Genomic DNA, 22,063 nt, shown 5'->3' with positions numbered 1-22,063 from the left:
AGAAAGATCATCTTCATTTGCACTGTTGGCAATTGAGAGAGAAAACATAGACGACTACAATTTTCGTAACAAGTCTGTGTGTATTGTAGGTTTGGTTTATATAAACATTCGTCTGGTTTTGAAGTATCATAAGATTCGCGTTGCAATGTAATATTAGACTTGGAATTATATGTAATAGAACTTGGAATTATCCTGTACCTTTTTTAACTATACTGCTGTGGCCTGCAGCAACTCACTGCTGATAATCTTAGTAAAAGCTTGATAACCAGTACTTAATATTATGTTTATTTATTGTGTGTTTATTGTTTATTATGTATTGTGTAATATTTTGAATTTAACCTAGTAGTGTCTTCGGTAAATGGTAACTTTTCTTCAGTAGCGCTCAAATAAAAATTTTGCCTCCTCCCCCCCCCCCAATAAAATGCTGGCGCTATGCCCTGACTGGTATTACTGCAGCTACGCGAAATAAAATTATCGACATGTGAACTGACAAAGCTTTTGATGAAATCTTTCATAGAGCAAAAGGAGGTTTCTCGTGACTGTTACCTGACTGAAGACCTTTTGCAAAATTTTCAAAATTCTGATTTTTCATATAAAAGACCAAAGTGTGCACAGGAAGTAGCTTCCTGCTTTCTTGATTTTTTAACCATGTTGACTTTGGGAAAAAGTGATCTTGCTGAAATGAAAGAATCAACTAAGGATGCTTTCAGAAGTGATTATTTTCTTGAGATTGACGGATTGTGCTGTGAGTTTGAAAGCCGCTTCATGAATGATCTTCCACTGTTAGAGTCAATCTCTGCATTAGATGTTGATTCGCCGCACTTTCTTGGTACTATCTAACTAACTAGATTGAAAGCGTATTACAAAGAAGCTTACATTGACAACGAATCTACATTACATTTAGCAAACGGATCTTGTGAGAAGATATATCGACTCTTTAGCCAATAGACCAAAGATCTCTTTAAACTCTATGATTGTGTGAAGGCGACGTCGATAGCGTATTCAGAAGTTTTGAAAATTTTAAAAATCTTCATTACTCTACCTATCATAACGGCTATTAATGAGGGATTCTTTTCTACACTGAGGCTGATTAAAACCTATTTGTGATCAACAATGGGTGATGAAAGGCTTACATTGACGTTTAGTGAAAAAACTTGTGAAATTGTTGGATTTCGAGGCTATGGTTGGTATTTTTTAAAAAATGAGACCTCGTCGATTCCCAGTGTTGCAAAAAAAACTGTGAATTACTTTCTAAATTAAGGTTTCTGTATTCATTAAACACTTTTAAATTGCTTCTTACTATTATTAGCTGATTTAGGGAGAGGCCTGTGCTAATCACTGTGAAGAAATGTTGATCTTAAGCAACTGTGAGCCAGCCACTTTCGGGGCCCACAGAAGCCGCTTAGCCCCCCTTATCTCATAATGAAATGACGCTACTGCTATAATTTTGATTGATAAGTCCTGGGAAAATGTCAAATCTACCTCCCCACGTAACTGCTTAAGAAAAAGTGGGTTTTCTAAGAAAAAAGAAAACCCTGCACGGCTATCAGAGTCACAAGATTTAATGTGTTTTCATAGACACAAAGTGGTTAGTACTACTCAACGGTGATGAGTTTACCTTTGAGAACTTGTTCACATGAATGACGAAATTACTGTCCATGGTGCATTAACCGATGCCGATTTGTTGACTTTTCAAGATTAGGAGGATAAAAAAGGAGAGACCCTTACTCCAGTCACATTAAGCAAGTGAAGATTATCCATCAACACCTTACGTTCCTAGCTCTCAGAACAGAAGCAAGTGATAATCTTTTTACAGCTCTCATTACTATTGAAAATGAATTGGACATTGCAAGATAGAAGTTGCTTCATAAAAAATTACTGATCAATTTGCAAAATCTTTTTTCGCCCACATGGTTTTTTCCTTACAGATGTGATTAAGAAAATACGACGGTATTAGACCCTTAAGGTCTAAACCGACGGTGCTGATCTCCGTTTTGTGGCCCTTCAGCCAGGAAGTGTAATGGGGGTTTGGGGGTCAACCATCCTGTGCTTTCGCACACCCTTACTGCTTATCTTTCTCAAATTTCTTCAGGCACCTATTTAGAGGTAGGTTGACTTTAACAGAGTGACGCCACTGACTCCCGTCCAAAGTCCGGCCACACCTGGGACTGAACCCATGCCTTATAGACAAAGGATTGTCAAACCAGCGTTCCAACCACTTAGGCAGGACAGCTCAAATTTGGTCTGCCGCAAGAATCTCTCTTGCGCTAACTGCTTTAGAAACGTCCCCTAAATACGTGATTAAGAAGTCAAATAAAAGAGTTTATATGTATGTATGTGCATATATGTGCTGTGTGTTTTAAATAAAGCCCTTGTATTTTTGAAATTCTCCCTTGTTCCTTTTTAATTATTTAAATTCTTGTTATTTTTAACATGCTGGTAATATGAGTTTTTCCTCTGGTCCCTTGAGTTTCAAATTACCGAGTCGATATGTATTTTTTCTTGCATCTATACTTCAGGGCCATCTATTTAGATCTAAACTTAAGATAAGAAGTAAGCTGTAATTCCAACGGTCATTTTTCAAATAAGATTAAACCAATCATACTGGGAAGTGGGATATTTTAATGTCTTATAGAATGTTGGAAAAATCTCTATTTTAATAGTTGGTAAGAAGCCTTCTAGGTAAAATTCTAGTTAATTGACTTCTTGCTATCTCAGAAAGGGGTTTAGGTTAGGAAAATGAAACTTTCAGGGATGAATCTGCAGACTAAGTAGGTCCTGGGAAGGTATTTTGAAGCAACTACCTCCACTCCTTCCCCCTCTAGAGGGCCCTGACCTTTGATGACCTTTAGAAATATGTGTGTTATAAAAGTGAAACCTTGCAGAATAGATCTGCCTAATTGAAGTACAACAAAATTGTTTTCAGCTTCATAACTTTTCTCAATTCCATTTTATAAGGTTTTAAAGATAGGCTATGCAAATACATTTCCTAAATTGTGAAAAAAACTTTGATATGGCTCAAAATTCTACTCAAATGACAGGAATTGCATTTTCAGAACTAAAGGGAGAGAAAAAGCAACTAGTGACTGAAAATTAAGGTAAAATGTTGTTTTGTCAAAATTTCAATAGGTCAATTTCAAATTTCAATAGGTTTCAATAGTTTCAATTTGTCAAAATAGACCTGTCATGTGGGCAAATTTCAGGGCACTCTAGAGGGAGAAGGAGTGGAGGTGGGTACTTTAAAATACCTTCCCAGGACATACTTTAGCCTGTAGACCCATCCCTGAAAGTTTCATTTTCCTAACCTAAACCCTTTCTGAGATAGCAAGAAGTCAATTAACTAGAATTTTACTGCCTTCTATATTGATCTTTAATTCAGTAGGATAATAACCAGGCTTAAGCTATAGTCTAGGTCTAAGTTTGGCTAGGCCTATCATATAGCCTACCACAGCACTGTGGTGCAGGATATTGTTTGGGTCATGACTTTCCACTGAATTCTTAAACCACCTGTTAACTTGTAGCCAAGATAGAAAGTTTTTGCCTTTTATGAAAGTAGCCTAGGCTAGTTGAAGAAGGTGAGTATAACTATCTAGAACAAATCAAAAGAGTCAATGATCCCCTGGAAGGTATTTTGAAGTTCCTACCATTGCCCTATCCCCCTACAAAGGGTGACCTTTGATAACTTTGGTAAAATTCCAGACAAGCTACTTTTTGCTATCTTGGAAAGTAAGCTAGTTAGATTAGGAAAATGAAACTTTCAAGGATAGATCTACAGATTAAGGTCAATGTTGGTTTTACCTGAACAACTGTTTTGAGTCATGAAACTATTGTTAATAAATGCATTTTGACTTTTGGAACATCTTTTCTCTCTTGCAAAACTACCACAAACTGTTTTTGTTGATTGGATATCTGAAATTGCAAATCTGTAATAGTTTAGAAACAAATTTGGCTTTATCTTTGCACATTAGGGGGTTGAGGGTAAAGCATAGCATATATTAAATACATAAACTAACCATTGCTGTATTTAATATATGCTATGCTTTACCCCCCCCCCCCCCCTAATGTGCAAATATATAACAACTCCATAATGACGAGTTTGTGGTGGTTTTGCAAGAGAGAAGAGATGTTCAAAAAGTCAAAATGAATCTATTAACAATAGTTTCATGACCCAAAACAATTGTTCAGGTAATACCAACATTGACCCAGATTAATTACCTTAATTTGCACTTCTGAGTAATAAGGTCCAATGGATCTGTGTTGCTCCATGAGTGATGATGACTGATCTGAATCATGTCAGCAGTATTTCCAGTTCCTGCATGACCACTTGTTATCCAGTGACTTCTTGAAAGTTACAGATGAAGCTGCTGACACTGTAGACTTGGAGAGGGAATTCTTGTTGTTGGCAACTCTTTTGGAGGAGAAGTTTTGATGCATTCTTGTGTTCATATGGCATTTAGAAAGTATCTTTAAATGGCCTCTTGTATGGGAGTTGTAAGGCTTATTCAGGTTGAGCAGACTAGATGTGTCATTAGAGAGTTTATGGGTAAGCAGCATGTTACCTTGTCTGCAGCAGTACACCAGAGTAGGTAGTTCTGGTTTTTTAGTCTTTCATTGTAGGGGAGGCCTTTCAGGGGTTTGCTTATTAGGATCCCACATTGAGTACAATGCATTTTCATTCTTTGGTCCAAAGTGCAAGACACAGCATTTGCTGATGTTGAATGACAGTAGCTACTTTTCAGTCTACTCATTGATATGGTTGAGACTGGCTTGGATGTTTGTGCTGTGTGCCAGACCAAAAAGCTTAGAATCATCAGCAAATAGTGTGATATTGTTGCTGACACTGGTGACTAAATCATTGATGTAAATCAAGAACTGTACCTTGTGGGACAACACTGATGATATTACAAGGTTTGGAGTATATCTTCTGATCACCTGACCCAAACAATCTGACCCTTTGTGTGTGTTTAATGAGAAAACACAAGCCAATTGACCATTGTCTGGTTCAGGCCTGCAGAGAGAAGCTTTATGCAGAGCCTTCTGTAGGGGACCTTATCAGGTGCTTTGGCTAGATCAAGGAGAATCAGGTCAACAAGTATACTATAATCAAGGAGCTTGGTGATGATATTATAAGTTTCAAGTAGATTGGTTTCCACTAACTTTTTGTGATGGAATCCATGTTGGTTATTAGAAAGTATCATGTGGGTTGTAAGATGGTTGTGGATTGCATCATTCACAATCCTCTTAAGAAGCTTGGCAATGGCAGATGTTTGGCTGATTCGTTTGTGGTTCTCTACTCTGGATTTGTCCCCTTTCTTGAAAATGGGAGCCACATGTGCCTCTTTCCAATCAGATGGAATAATGCTGGAGTCAAGCAAAGACTGGAAGATGTTTTTAAGGGGTGCAGCAATGATGCTTGCAACTTCTAGTATGTCTTGGAAGGTATTTTGATGTAGCCTACCTGCCTTCACTACTTCTCCCTTCAGCAGTCACTGACCGTTGATGACTTTTAAAATCTTTGTTTTATAAAAGTCAAACATTGAAAAATGGCCTAGATCTTCTGCTTAAATGAAGTCAAGGAAAGGATTTTCAGCTTCACATCTTTGATCAACCTCAATTTGCAAGGTTTCAAATACCTGCAAATACATTTCCTAAACTTTGAAAAACATCATTGATAAGTCTACAGCTTAAAATTCTACTCAAATAGCAGAAATTGCATTTAAAAACCAAAACCAGAGATAAAGAAACCATAACTGAAAATTAAGGTATAATGCTGTTTTGTTAAAATTTCGGTAAATTTTTTGCAGTTCATATAATTGACTTACCAATAAAGTGAACATACCACTTTCTTCACTATTTATTATGAAGATTTGCAGTCAAATGCAATTTTGGTCCTGTACTGTAGAAATGCCATCTCTTTGAAATTGTATTTTATACAGTGGGAATTTTTGAATGCAGTCAAATTCTTCTTTTGATTTCAATCATAGTTGTGCTTTTGTATATAGGATCCTTGTTTCTTTCAAATTTATATCACACTAAAACCAAAAGTTTTGATTGATTTACATGTAACAACTTGAATTTTGCAGCAGAACTGGAAAAAAATAACATTCCAAATTTGTCACAATTAATCACTGGGCAGAGGCAATATTAGCAGCAAAGACACCCAATCATTTTTAATATTTTGTGACACCAAGAACAAGCACATATTCAAACAAATATAAGGGGATGGTTCTCATCAGCTGTTGGATTTCTAATGACAATGCAGATTTTGTGATAAGTTGCCAAGATACTGCCATTTTTGAAAATTTGTGTTGTATGTATTATTGACTTTTGCATGTAGCTAAAATTGACTCTTCATATGCCATTGCAGTCAGCTTTTGAAATACAGAGATCTTGTTTCTTTGAAAAATATGCCACAAGGAAACAGAAAATTAGAAGCAATAAAATTACAGGATTTGAATACAAATTATGCCTGATTTGGGGATAGCCACTGTAAAAGCTCAACATGGGTGCAATGAACTTTTACAAAAATGACTGCATTTGTTCAGTTATGTCCAAAAATTGAATTGTGTCTGAGAAGATGTTAAGAAAATCAGTATAAAATAAAACTAAACTTGCCAAAATATGTCCTTGTGTTTTAAAACATGGTTGCAATGATTTTTGTCATGAACAATGCTTAAAATTCCTTTATTAATCCCTTTGTTGCCTTGAAAACTAAAAACAAAATGACCCATTATACATTTTAACCATTCTAAATAATTTAGCAATTTATTTTGATATACTGGTGAATGATTAAAATTTGAGATCAACTTACTACATTTTTGGGATTGGAGCTAGGTGGTTTGCCAATGGTATCTACTTGGAGTCAATAAAAATTGGATGGTGGTATTGTTTATACAGAAATTACAGACTTCTGAAACACCCTCTGTATGCAGTCTACAATGGTGTACACATCTTAAATTTTTCTGTAGACTGTAAGTCAAACTATGTCTACCTAAAGTCAAAACTGTGTCTTTACCTGCAGTTACCTGGTACATTACCATATATGAATTAAAATTTCAGAGAAGAATCCATAATAATTACCTTAAATTACCTAAAGTTGCAGTTACCAGCAATAGGATGATCCTGTAGTTGCTGGTCAGTGAAGATAGTGTGCTGACTGATCAGGTGAGTCCCAAACTGTTTGCCAGAGCTTATTGCTCCATTCTTTCTCAACTGATGATTTGAATAACTCAAAACTGGCAGAAGAGACTGTATCCTGGTGTAACAAGTTCCAGAGACTTGCTAGTTGGAAAAATTTTGCTATGCAACCTTTTTGGCATGCTTCTTGAAAAAATTTTGATTATGTCTTTTCATTCTTGAAGAATTATCCAGTTATAGATGTTTGGGATAAGCTCTTCATGATTGAGCAACTTTAGTATCTTTCCTTAGAATAAAGGTCTGGGAATGTATGTTCAAGCACTTCCAGGATTTAAGCCAAAAATTACTGTTTTCCTAGAATCTTCCAAAACTTACAAGATCCATTTCTGAAAGTTTCATTCAACTGGCTAATAGCTTTCCAAAGCAATGAAAAGCTGCTTAACCAAAACTACTACAATTTGGCTTGAAACATAAGCTATAAAAGCTATCAATCGTTTTTTGGCACAAGGCTGTTCAGTGACTGCTTGTTCATTTGATGTTTTTTTTTTTTACTTATGTATGTGAATGGTAATCTCAGAATTTTGTCTCTGACTGAAACTAGGTTCAGGAATGAATATTTAAGTTTTTACCTTCATTCCTTCCCCACTTGTATTGTAGGGTTTGAAGAATCCTTTGAACACAAATCTTAGCCTTGCTAGAGAACTAGCAATTTATTTGTCTATTTGGTCCATAGAGAAAGAGTAGTTGAACTTCTTTTTTCTGTAAGGATTGGAGACAGAAGCAGTAAAACTGTAGAATTTCGGACTGTTTATTATCTTGGCAAATCATTGTTATTGGAGACTGAACCTTTCAGGAATGTGGAAAAAAATAAGGGTCTGGCAGGGTGTTTCCAAGGACCAGCTTCACTCCATCCCCTACTCCAGGCCACTGACTTTTTATGAACATAGAAAAATTTGCAAAGACTATGTCGAACTTGGATAATTTTATGAGTTAGGGCGGAGTTAGACCTTTCTTCTCTGAATCTGTGCTGTCTTATAAGTAGGAAAGAACCATGGCGTTAACATACTTAATTAGCATTTGCAGATTCCATAATTTATAGTTTAAATCTATGTTGAAAGTTTTTTTTCTCATAGAACAAAACTTTCTGAGTTTCTGAAAAAATTTTACTCTGTAATATTACCTAAATAATTTATGACATGGTACCATTTAGTGATGAGATGATAGATCAGTTTTGGGTTATCCCTAGAATTAGAATCAGAAAAATTGTCATAATACTCTAAGTGATTCTACAATCAATTTTTTTCTAAAAAAAAAAATGTATTCTAGGTTTCCATGCATTATTTAGATTTAAGCTTTATTTTTGAAGATATGCTAATTTTCTTACATTATTACCAATTAATTGCTTCTTTTCTATTAACGAAGTCAATCCTATCTAGATTGTCATATTTTTATGCATTTCTAAGCTCATTTAGTGCACATAAACTCAGGATTATAATGTTGCTGAAAGTGCATTGCCAAATTGATCAGTTCTCTTAGGAGTTGATGCTCTTTTTATATCTGAACCTACCTGTTTTATAATAAGATTTCAATTGATAACAGCTAGGAAATTTTAACTTTCAAAACTACTAGCAAAAGTAGAAATTATGTTATCTACTTAGATTTGTCTAGATGCTTGATAAATGTTGAATTTCATTATTATAGAAAGATGTATATAATCCTCTTCCCGTAAATTTATTTTGAGCAAAGCAGTAAGTTTCTCAAAGCTCCAGAAAAAAGTTGAACTAAAAGAAAATGGGAAGAACTTAATCCTTTTCTGACAACCCATGCTTGTAACAGTCCTCTCTATACATGCCATTATGCCACCATTTTGAAGTAAGTGAGATAAAATCAGCTAGTCCACTCATTTACAACCTTTAACTTTAAGCAAAAATTTGCCTAAGTATGTAAAACAACCTCCTACATACAACATATTTTCACCAAGCATTATGTCTACCTCAGTAGCTTGAAATTTGATTGTCAAGGATTCTATCTCACTTTGGAACTCCATCCCAACCAGTACCAACTCAAATTATTCTTTGGCGTTCTCCGAGTCTCTCAAGTTTTTTATGGCACTTGGTATAAACCAAGTGACATATAGCAATCGCCAATTCTGTCGGTCCCGGTTTTGCTACTTTAGGCACTTCCAGGTAAGCTAGGACGATGAAATTTGGCAGGCGTACCAGGGACATGACCATCTTAAATTAGAAATAGTCGTTTTCCCAATTTGACCATCTGGGGGGGGGAGTGGGGGGCCGGTTAATTTGTAAAAAAAGAAAAAATGAAGTATTTTTTACTTATGAGCGGGTGATGGGATCTTAATGAAATTTGATGTTTGGAATGATATTGTGTCTCAGAGCTCTTATTTTAAATCCCGACTGGATCTGATGACATTGGGGGGAGTTGGAGGGGGGGAAACCTAAAATCTTGGAAAACACTTAGAGTGGAGGGATCGGGATGAAACTTGATGGGAAAAATAAGCACGTGTCCCAGATACATGATTGACATAATCGGAACGGATCCGCTCTCTTTGGGGTAGTTGGGGGGGGGGCTGATTATGAAAAATTAGGAAAAATGAGGTATCTTTAACTTACGAACGGATGATCGGATCTCAATGAAATTTGATGTTTAGAAGGATATCGTGTCTCAGAGCTCTTATTTTAAAGCTTGACCGGATCTGGTGACATTGGGGGGGGGGAGTTGGTAGGGGGAAACCTAAAATTGGAGAACACTTAGAGTGGAGGGATCGGGATGAAACTTGGTGGGAAAAATAAGCACAAGTCCTGGATACATGATTGACATAAACGGAACGGATCCCCTCTCTTTGGGGTAGTTGGGGGAGGGGTTAATTGTGAAAAATTAGAAAAAATTAGGTATTTTTAACTTACGAACGGGAGATCGGATCTCAATGAAATTTGATATTTAGAAGGATATCGTGTCTCAAAGCAATTATTTTAAATCCTGACCGGATCTGGTGACATTGGGGGAAGTTTGGGGCGGGGGAACCTAAAATCATGGAAACCGCTTAGATTGGAGGGATCGGGATGAAACTTCGTGGGGAAAATAATCAGAAGTCTTACATACGTGATTTACATAATTGGAACCGATCCGCTCTATTGGGGGGGGGGGGTTAATTCTGAAAAATAAGAAAAAATGACGTATTTTTAACTTATGAAGGAGTGATCGGATCTTCATGAAACTTCATATTTAGAAGGACCTCGTAACTCAGATCTCTTATTTTAAATCTCAACCGGATCAAGCGTAATTAGGGGGGGGGCAGTTGGGGGGGACCGGAAATCTTAGAAAATACTTGAAGCAGTGAGATCAGGATGAAACTGGATGGGAAGGATAGAAACCTGTCTGAGATACGTGACTGACATAACCGGACCGGATCTGCTCTCTTTGGTGGAATTGGGGGGGGGGGGTAATTTTGAAAATTGAGGTATTTGTAACTTACAAAAAGGGTGACCAGATCTTAATGAAATTTGATATTTAGAAGGATCTTGTGCTTTAAAGTTCTAATTTAAATTCCGACCAGATCCTGTGACATTGGGGGCAGTTGGAGGGGGAAACCGGAATTTTTGGAAAACGTGAAAATTGGGGTATTTTTATTTTACGAATAGATGATCAGATCTTAATGAAATTTGATTTTTAGAAGGAATTCATTTCTCAGAGCTCTTATTTCAAATCCCGACCAGATCTTTTGACATTGGGGGGAGTTGGGGGGGAATCTTGGAAAAACACTTGGAGTGGAGGAATCGGGATGAAGCTATGTGGATAGAATAAACAAATGTCCTTGATACGTGATTGACAGAATCGTACTGGATTCGCTCTCTTTGGGGGAGTTGGGGGGAGGGGTTCAATGATTTGGTGAGTTTGGTGCTTCTGGACGTGCTAGGACGATGAAAATTGGTAGGCGTGTCAGGGAGCTGCACAATTTGACTTGATAAAGTCGTTTTCCCAGATTCGACCATCTGGGGGGCTAAAGGGAGAGGAAAATTTAGAAAAAATTAGGTATTTATAACTTACGAGTGGGTGATCGGATCTTAATGAATTTTGATATTTAGAAGGACGTCTTGACTCAGAGCTCTTATTTTAAATCCTGACCGGCATTAAGCCTCTTATTTTCCTTTTTAAATCAATCTATTGATTCATAGAATTTTGTTAGAGCTCATACCAAATGATCTCTTGGCTCTTAGCTCTTCTCGCCTTGTCACAAGTGCCATATGAGCTCTTAGCTCTTGTTTTCTTCTAAATTCTGTTTTTCAAGCTTAACCTGGCTGTGATGACTTGGTAAGTTTTACATTTTCTCCTGTTATCCCCCTCCTCCACTCTCTCCTGTAATTTCTTCCTGTCCTATTATTTTCTCTTGCTGTATTTTTTTTAATTTAATAAGATAAAAGGTTTCTGTGTTTCAACTTCCAATTGCTACAAGAGAAGATTGATTGTGATTAAGCATGTAAGTATTAAAATGGTTAAAAAGGAAAATTCAAAGTGTGACCAAAATTTGAAGAGAAAGTGAAAATTTCAGCTGTATATTCTTTCTGGTAAAGATAAAAAAAATTTATAAACTTTAAAATGGTGAAGAGTTTAGCCTTTACTACAGGGGAGGTGGGCTGTATCACACCTTAGTCCTCCCCAGTAAGTGTAATTACGAATAAAATGATGACATACCCCACTCAAGTAGGCTAAGAATTGGGAATTGTGTTGGAATTTGGAATCGGGACTATGAGGGTGAATTGCAATAGGAATAGGTTTTGGAATCGTTCCATCACTTTTACCATTTACCCACTTGACAATACTTCTTGGCTTAAAGTTATAACTATTCTCATACATTTACATCTCAGACTATTTATATTTTAGAAAACAAATGGAATTTTCAGCGTGCTTCTTTAAGGTTAAGAAAAACATTCCAGTTCCACTGTATTTAAAATATTAGCCTTTTATGGCACTTAGTATTAACCAAGTGACATATAGCGATCGCAAATTCTGTCGGTCCTGGTTTTGCTACTTTAGGCACTTCCAGGTAAGCTAGGACGATGAAATTTGGCAGGCGTATCAGGGACCGGACCAGATTAAATTATAAATGGTCTTTTTTTTCGATTTGACCATCTGGGGGAGGGGAGTGGGGAGTCGGTTAATTTGGAAAAAAATAGAAAAAATGAAGTATTTTTAACTTACGAATGGGTGATGGGATCTTAATGAAATTTCATGTTTGGAAGGATATCGTGTCTGAGAGCTCTTATTTTAAATCCCGACGAGATCCGGTGACATTCGGGGGGGGGGGGCGTTGGGAGGGGAACCTAAAATCTTGAAAAACGATTAGAATGGAGGGATTGGGATGAAACTTGGTGGGAAAAATAAGCAGAAGTCCTAGATACGTGATTGCCATAACCGGAATGGATCTGCTCTTTTTGGGGGAGTTGGGGGGGGGGGTTAATTCTGAAAATTAGAAAAAAGAGGTATTTTTAACTTACAAAGGAGTGATTGGATCTTAATGAAATTTGAAGTTTGGAAGAATGTCGTGTCTCAGAGCTCTTATTTTAAATCCCGACTGAATCCGGTGACATTGGGGGGAATTGAGGGTGGGGGGAACCTAAAATCGCGGAAAACGCTTAAAGTGGAGGGATCGGGATGAAACTTGGTGGGAAAAATAAACACAAGTCCTAGATACGGGATTGATATAATCGGAAAGGATCCTCTCTCTTTTGGGGGAGTTGGGGGAGGGTTAATTCTGAAAAATTTGAAAAAATGAGGTATTTTTAACTTATGAAGGAGTGATATGATCTTAATGAAATTTGATTTTTGGCAAGGATATCGTGTCTCAGAGCTTTTATTTTAAATCCCGACTGGAACCGGTGACATTGGGGGGGAGTTGGGAGGGGGGACCTAAAATCTCGGAAAACGCTTAGAGTGGAGGCATCGGGATGAAAATTGGTGGTAAAAATAATCACAAGTCCTAGATACATGATTGACTTAACCGGGACGGATCCTCTCTCTTTGGAGGAGTTGGGGGATTAGGGTTAATTCTAAAAAATAAAAAAATTAGGTATTTTTAACTTACGAAGAGTAATCGGATCTTAATGAAATTTAATGTTTAGAAGGATATCGTGTCTCAGAGCTCTTATTTTAAATCCCGACGGGATCCGATGAAGGAGAAGTTGGGGGGGGGGCGGAACCTAAAATCTTTGAAAACACTTAGAGTGGAGGGATCGGGATGAAACTTGGTGGGAAAAATAAACACAAGTCCTAGATACGGGATTGATATAACCGGAACTAATCTGCTCTCTTTGGGGGGAGTCGGGGAGAGGAGGAGGATTAATTCTAAAAAATAAAAAATGAGGTATTTTTGACTTACGAAAGAATGATCGTGTCTTAATGAAATTTCACATTTAGAAGGGCCTCGAAACTCAGATCTCTTATTTTAAATCCCGACCGGATCCAGTGTCATTAGGGGAGGGGGATCTTGGAAAACGCTTAAAGCGGAGAGATCAGGACGAAACTTGGTGGAAAGAATAAGCACAAGTCCAAAATAGGTGACTGACATAACCGGACCGGATCCGCTCTCTTTGGTGGAGTTGGAGGGGGGTATATCGGAAAAATTAGAAATAATGAGGTATTTGTAAATTACGAACGGGTGATCAGATCTTAATGAAATTTGATATCTAGAAGGATCTTGTGCTTTAAAACTCTCATTTTAAATATCGACCAGATCCGGTGACATTGAAGGGAGTTGGAGGGGGAAACCCGGAATTCTTGGAAAACGTGAAAATCGAGGTATCCGACGAATGGGTGATCGGATCTTAATGAAACTTGATATATACAAGAATCTTATATGTCAGATGCTGTATTTTCAATTCGAATCGGATCCGGGGACATAGAGGGTTGGAGGGGGAAAGCAGAAATCTTGGAAACCGGAAATTTTGTAAAACCCTTAGAGTGGAGTGATCGGGATGAAACTTGATGGGAAAAATAAGCACAAGTCATAGATACGAGATTGACATAATTGGTACGGATCCGTTCTCTTTGAGGGACTGGGGGTTGATAACTTGGAAAAATCAGAAAAATTGAGGTATTTTGAACTTAAGAACGGGTGACCGGATCTTGATGAAATTTGATATTTAGAAGGAACTCATGTCTCAGAGCTCTTATTTCAAATCCCGACCAGATCTTTTGAAATTGGGGGGAGTTGGAGGGGGAAACCGGAAATCTTGGAAAACGCTCATAAATGTCATAGATACGTGATTGACGTAACCTGACTGGATCCGTTCTCTTTGGTGGAGTTAGGTGGTGGGGTTCAGTGCTTTGGCGAGTTTGGTGCTTCTGGACGTGCTAGGACGATGAAAATTGGTAGGCGTGATAGGGAGCTGCACAAATAGACTTGATAAAGTCGTTTTCCCCGATTCGACCATCTAGGGGGCTGAAGGGAGAGGAAAAATTAGGAAAATTGAGGTATTTTTATTTTACCAGTGGGTGATCGGATCTTAATAAATTTTGATATTTAGAAGGACCTCGTGACTCAGAGCTCTTATTTTAAATCCCGACCGGCATTAAGCCTCTGATTTTCCTTTTAAAGCAAACTATTGATTCTTAGAATTTTGCTAGAGCTCATAACATATGAGTTTTTTGGCTCTTGGCTCTTCCGACCTCGTCACAAGTGCCATATGAGCTCTAAGTATGATGTTTTTCAACTGGGAAGAGGGGAGGGGAGCAATCTTTTATTTTGTAAAAAGACAACATACTGTCCACCAATGTAAATTGAAGACTTTATTGGCCTAAATTTAGCTACTGAATTCAGACGAAACATAACAATGATCTGCTGTGTCAAAACGGGCAAAATCAAAAGGCTTTTAGTGCAGAACAGTATCTTTTCACTAGTATAAAAATCGTTGCCTCTCCCAAATAATACTTTCAGAAATACTTTTATTGCATAAGCTAGTCGTAGTAGGTATTTTCTAACTCCTAACCGCATCCTTTTGCTATGTGTTAGTCCTCAAACATTCTATAAAGGCATTCACGTCTATAAAAACTAGGTTATACGTTGTAGCCATACAAGCAAAAACGGAGAAAATGAAGAAAAAAGGGGAACATTACCACCTAATAAATGCATGCTTACAAGTCAAAACAACGATGAAGGATTCTCAGTCAACCTGCAACTTACTCCAGCCTAGTAAGAGAAAATGAGGTTGCAAGTGAGAGCAATCCAAAATTTCCCTAGTACACATTCTTGTTTTACCAGTTTTTGGGAGGCACTAGACACAGATGCATTTGTTTAAGAATGGGACTTAAACTGATCCTTTACCAGTCTGCCCAGGTCTTTCTCTACGTTGTTGCTGAGAGTATTCCTTCCAATTCTTGATCTTTCATATTTCAAGCTTTGTTCAGAGTTTGCTTCTTGTGGACAGTGAGACTTTACGATATTGGCTCCCAGGATTTGACCTGGACAATAGGCCGAATATATTTTCTTTCAAATGAATGAATCGTTCTTATTTGTTGTGCTATGTGAGTGAAGCTTCCAAGAAGGTATCTACTATCAAAAGTAGGGCCTGGAGAGATGTTTTAAGCTCCTATTTCTACTGCTCCCCCCTCAGAAGTAAGTTTTCTAAAACATGGACAAATTTTGTGCTTGTTGAACAGTTAAAGCCTTAAAAGTTGGAAATGACAATATGAACTTATTAGCACCTTCCAGGGCCTTATTTGGATTGTAGACACATTCCTGAAATTGTTGTTCATATACAGAAACATTCTCAGAGCTAAATAAAAAGTAGTACCTTTGTAATTTTATCTATTAGTTTTGTTCTTTGACATTACCTAGTCTTTAGCAGAGGGCGGGGGGACGGCAGCTCAAAAGGAATTCATACCGTGAAAGGGGTCAAAAACAGAGTGTATTGTAGGTTACGGTTTTTCTGGGGAGGGAACAGGGGCTGAATGAATGTATATTAAGAAATGCACTGTCTTTTCGAACTGTTCATGGTAATTAACAGTTAATAATGAGTAATCCCTTGTGAACCTGAACTGAAACTCCAAAAACTAGACTGTCAAAAACTGGGTATGCTTGTCAAAAATTAAGTTTTTCTGCTGATTCCAAATACGTTACCCCCTTTTTGAATATTAGGATTATTACTGACACCTTCAAATCAAACGGAAGGTCTTCTTTTTCCATATCAGATTAAAGAAAGGTTCTTATTTTTCTGCTACAACTTTTGTTGAGAACCTGTAGATCTCAGGAGTGAGACCATCTTCGCTAGGCGGTTTTTCTGTTTTTTAGAAGTTTTGTCGCGTTGGGTATCTCTGAATCTGAATGCAGAACATCTTGCCCACTTGTATTTGGTTTAATCAGGTGTTTTAAGTGGCTTCTCAAATGTTCAAGTTTGCCTTATAGTTCAGGGATCGCGTTTCTTTGAGTCTTCTAAGGGACCAGCGACAGGTGAATTTTTTCTGGTTATTTCTTTGAGGGTTCTGTACACGCTTCTCGTGTCATTATTTCTGGATGGCTTTTCTTCTTCCCAATATTGTTGGTGGTCCCCGAGTAAGCTCGTATTACCCTGTTTGAAGAGCTTTTTTGATGAACGGTATTGACCATGTAAGAACAGGTTTCTGCGCGGGGTGGCCAATCATATAGCCGACTTCATGGTCGCTAGATCCATCAGACGTATCAGAGTTGAGGAGTAAGTACAGTTGTCGGAATCCCTGGCTCTTGTAGTGTCTTTTTACGCTCCGTTCAATCTTGTCTCTGACAGTAAAGCACGTCTGCTTAGTAAAGATTCTTTTCCATCGCCATCACTAGTGTTGTTGATTCCTGCTTCACCGATCTTACCTTCCATCTATAAACTCGGAATTCACCCTTCTGTAGATTTATTTCAGAGGGACTAGCTCGCCCAATTGTTGGTCTTGCCGCTATTCTTGGGAGCGAGATTGCATCGCTTGAAACCGGGGACGGCGTAACAGGCAAAACATTTCTGGGATTACTCAAATCACCATAGATGTTTCACGGGAATTTATTTAACTGACGGTTCCCCTTCCATATCAGGCCCTCTTCCATTGTCAATGGGGACCTGAGACTGACAAAGTGAGGTGTGACTTCGATGAAATTGCAGCATCAAATTGAACATTTCGAACACTTTAAAATTGAGGTTTTAACCATTTATATAGATTTAACCTTCATGAAATTTTATATTTTCAGTAAAAGTACAATCAGTGAACCGTGTGCTTCGTATACGTACATATATTCTTGCAAAGTTTAAACCTAGCTTTTAAGCAGGGTTGTGGTCCGGAAGTATTATTGTTTGGGGAGGGGAATCAAATGGTATGCTTTAATGCCCAAGTTTTCCAGCGTTTCAAAAGAGGTCCTTCAGATCAATAAAAAGATGTGGGGTACATCTTACCCCTAATTTCACTTCATTTAAAGGAATGTGTCCAGATTAAGCGTTAAAAACGTCCGATGAGGGGCTAGTACATCTGTTATTTTTGCGGAATTATTTTGACCTTAAGTTGAAATTAAATTCACTTATTTAACTGCACAAAAAGGGATGAGGATTACTTCTGTATAAAGATTGTCCAAAGAACTCCCATCCCCTTTAACATTTGTAACATTATAATCTGAAAAGTTATATTTGTTTGGCATTTCACTCTTCCCCCATTTTTTGAGGGTTCATTTTTTTGGTGCATGGGAGATTTTATCAAACCAGGGATCGTAGTAAAGCAGACTGTAAGCTCGGCCAGAGTTGACTCAGCTCTAAATGGGTACCTGGAGAAATCTGGGGAAGGTAAGGAGGAAGGGCGTGAAAAAACCAAAGGATGGCTGGCCTCCAAGCCCCCATTGCACTTTCTGGCTGAAGAGCCTTGAAACAGGGATCAGCACTGCCGGTTTGGACTTCAAGGGTCTAATGTCTACTTCACAGTCTACTTAAAGGGTTTAGAGAGAATGCTTGTTTGAAGTAGTTTTGAAGCTTTTTTTTTACCATCTAACAAAAGCTTTTTAGGGCCGTTCCCTGGCCCATTTGGTCAACAGTGCGTAAGTCCTGCATCAGACCCCCTTTGATCAAGAGTATCAACGCTTCGTCTTCAAATCCTTTTAGTTGGGATTTTGTTGATTATAGATTGGAGTCTACTATTGAAGCATGGAAGCATGGAAGTTCGGAGTAAAAACACACTAAGTAAATATTTTGTTCAGTGTCTGATTTTCACTAAAGCTTGCGTTTAGGCATTTTTTTTTCTCGTTGTTGATGGCACATTCGAAGCTAATAATGTAAAATATAATTTCAAAATCAAAAGAACTTCTGAGGTTTGTATTACAAGTTTTTGGCCGAAACCTTTAAATTGATTTCCAAAGTTAAAACATTAAGTGCCTACTACACAAATGGTGGTTCATTTTGCAACAGTTGGTACTTTAGCATTTTTGAGCCTACACTAAGACTAATATACCAATATAGACGTGCAAAGTGAAGAAATATTAATGAATAATTCATAAAGATTATTTGGTTTCCTCAATGTAGTTTACATGATCCGTTGTACAGGAATTTTAAGCCTATGAAAAGTAAGCACAGTCATCTCGACAATAATGTTGTTTTATAACCTGTTGTATGTTTTCTTCAACGGATCTTTCCAGTGGTTAACATAACAGATTATTGTACAAAAATTGTAAGTGATTTGAAATTCAGATTGCATATTGGTATTTTCAGTGAAATTTATATTGCCATCTAAGATTTTTGTTCATTACCGAAAAACTTATATTTAAGAATTTGAAACATTCCCGCGATTAGTTCAAAATAAAAGTATGTAATTAAAAAAAAAACAAAACAAAAACAGCGGAAATTAAATTACCAAAAATATTAAAAAAATAGTGTTTTGCAGAGAATAAAAAAAAATAATATTTTTACTTGGAACATGTAGAATATTTTCATTGTAGCCTAATTCAAAATTAATATATTTTTATAATAACATAAAATAGGAAAAAAATACTATGACCGAGTGAGGGTTATATACATTTTAATTTTCTGAGAGAATATACATTTTAAAATATTAGGCTCTGAATCGCCGTAAGAATTGGCTTTCCCCGACTTTTAGACATAATGGTGAGCCAAGTCACACAAGAAGGGTGATGGATTTTTAACACAGCCAGTAATAAGTACCACATGCCAAAAAGTGCCCCGTGTTTATGAAAAGAACAGAATGATCACGAAAGAAAAAAACTATTACATCCCATAAAATACATACCATAAATGGTGCATTAGCACCGAGAACGTATCCAGGATTTTTTTTTTTGGGGGGGGGCGTTAGGTTAAAAAACTTTAAAAAACGCATCAAAAATTAGTTTATATTCATTTTTGTTACGCTTCTACGAGTCAGACAAACATTTATGGGGGGGTAAATCTCCTTCCCCTGCCTGAGAAACAGCCTTGATTAGTATCATAGGTGCCCTGATTTTACTTCTTTGATTGTCGCAAATTGAAACACTCGAGTTCGAATCACCAAGTTCCTTTACTCTGGCACAGGAACACACCCAGGGTGGCCTCGCCCCCGAATTTTTTTCTGGGCACTTGTTGTTCAAATTGTCAAGATAAATTTGTCCTTTATTAATAACGGTAATAATACCGATATTTCAGTTATCATAGGGAATATCGTCTAATACTATTTGAGGAATGAACTCGGAATTAGAACTTGAATCATTAGCATTTGCAAAATAAAATTTTAAAAAAGTGGTTAGCTTCGCAATGTCATTTACAGAGGCTTTTCTCCAGTTTTTTCTGCCTCTGCGTCTGTAAATATTAATGGTAATGATAAAGGGTTTTTCTTTTGTTCCGCAAAGCTTAGACGACATAAACCGCTAGCTAAGTCTATGATAAGTAAAACGTCATCGATATGATGATGCTGGTGTGGTTACACCAGGATTAATGCTCCTTTATTTTGAAAAATTTGCCGGACCAGTTGCTTGATCACTCCTTTGTGTTCCCTTGTTAAGTGAAGATCTCGCTGTCAGTGAATATTTCCTGAAGCCTTCTAATATTATTGTGGATCAAAAACGGATATGGAAAGGTAATTGGCACTGTTGTCATGATGATTTATTTGTTTTTTTTTTTATTGTGTCTTTAGTTAATAATAATGATTTGTCCTCCAAAGAATCCTGTATTTTATATTGGGGTAGATTTCTATATAATGCGCTGGGCTCTGCTATCTTGAAAAACAGTTGATAGGAGAGTGAAACTTTGAGGAATGGACCAGGGGCATAAAGCTTGCCCCAAATAGGAGTTCTTAAGTGAACTTAATTCCTTTCACCTCAAAGGGCACTGACTTTTGATAAACTTAGGCAAACATTTTGTTGTAAAAAATGAAGCTGTCAGAAATAGACCAATAGCACAAATAATGCATAGGGAAAGTGTCTTGAGCTTTATACCTTAGGATGTACTAGCCTATAAGATTCTAGAAGTATTGAAAAATTAAAATAATAGGCTATAAGGTGGGTTCAATCTCTGCTCTCAAATTATTTTGCCTCTAACAATGACTGGTGGTAGTTTTCGTACTGACTCTTCAAGTTAAGAAGGAGTTGAGGACCTTAAAGCTTCATGAGTAGGGGTCAGACTTGGAGTCAATATATTGAATTTGTCTGAAGTTGGAGCCGGAGTCGGTGTAAATTATAACCGGGGTAAAATTCTAGTTAATTGACTTCTTCCTATCTCAGAAAGGGTTTAGGTTAGGAAAATGAAACTTTCAGGGATGGGTCTATAGGCTTTGTGTTACTGTATCGCAAAAATTCTCTAATTTCGTGATAGTTCAGCGTTCTAGTGAGGAAAAAGGGCGAGGTTGGATCTGGAAAACGGTAAAATTCTAGTTAATTAACTTCTTGCTATCTCGGAAAGGGTTTAGGTTAGGAAAATGAAACTTTCGGGGACGGGTCTACAGGCCAAAGTATGTCCCGGGAAGGTATTTTAAATTACCCACCTCCACTCCTTCTCCCCCTAGAGGGCCCTGAAATTTGCCTACATGACAGGTCTATACCTATTGAAATTTTGACAAAACGATATTTTACCTTAATTTTCAGTTACTAGTTGCTTTTTCTCCGCCTTTAGTTCTGAAAAATGCAATTCCTGTTATTTGAGTAGAATTTTGAGCCATATCTATGTTTTTTCTTCTTCAAAATTTAAGAAATGTATTTGCATATCTTTAAAACTTTATAAAATGGAATTGAGCAAAGTTATGAAGCTGAAAACAATTTTGTTGTACTTCAATTAACCAGAAGATCTATTTTGCAAGGTTTCACTTTTGTAACACACATATTTTTAAAGATCATCAAAGGTCAGGGCCCTCTAGAGGGAGAAAGAGTAGAGGTGGTTGCTTCAAAATACCTTCCCGAGATACACTTTAGTCTGTAGATTCATCCCTGAAAGTTTTGCCTACATGACCTATTGAAATTTTGACAAAACAACATTTTACCTTAATTTTCAGTTACTAGTTGCCTTTTCTCTGCCTTTAGTTCTGAAAATGCAATTCCTGTTATTTGAGTAGAATTCTGAGCCATATCAATGTTTTTTTTTAATTTAGGAAATTTATTTGCATATCTTTAAAACCTTATAAATTGGGATTGAGCAAAGTTGTGAAGCTGAAAACGATTTTGTTGTACTTCATTCAAGCAGAAGATCAATTTTACAAGGTTTCACTTTTATAACACACATACTTTTAAAGGTCAGGGTCCTCTAGAGGGAAAAGGAGTGGAGGTGGGTGCTTCAAAAATACTGTCCCGGGACATACTTTAGTCTTTAGACTCATCCCTCGAAGTTTCATTTTCCTAACCTAACCCCTTTCCGAGATAGCCAAAAGTCAATCAACTAGAATTTTACCGTGAAAATAAAGCATTCTTGTTTCGTTTTAAATTTTCAGTGCAAGCTGTAGTTTT

General features: G+C 37.1%; 1 protein-coding gene across 2 annotated transcripts in view; it reads left to right on the top strand.

Moving 5' to 3' along the window:
* Positions 1–2,543: 2,543 nt before the first annotated feature.
* LOC136032047 (citron Rho-interacting kinase-like) overlaps positions 2,544–22,063 on the top strand; it is a 139,544-nt gene continuing 120,024 nt past the window's right edge. Inside the window, exon 1 of one of the 2 annotated variants that reach the window (XM_065712149.1) lies at positions 2,544–2,666. The gene's annotated coding sequence lies outside the window, so the exon portion shown is untranslated. Of the gene's footprint in view, positions 2,667–20,102; positions 20,209–22,063 lie in introns of those variants that run through there. The other variant, XM_065712150.1, reaches the window with a different exon arrangement.

This window comes from Artemia franciscana, chromosome 10 (assembly GCF_032884065.1).
Source record: "Artemia franciscana chromosome 10, ASM3288406v1, whole genome shotgun sequence".
Classification (NCBI taxonomy): Eukaryota; Metazoa; Arthropoda; class Branchiopoda; order Anostraca; family Artemiidae; genus Artemia; species Artemia franciscana.
Note: the sequence above shows the minus strand (reverse complement) of the source record. Positions and strands in the feature narration are given on the sequence as shown.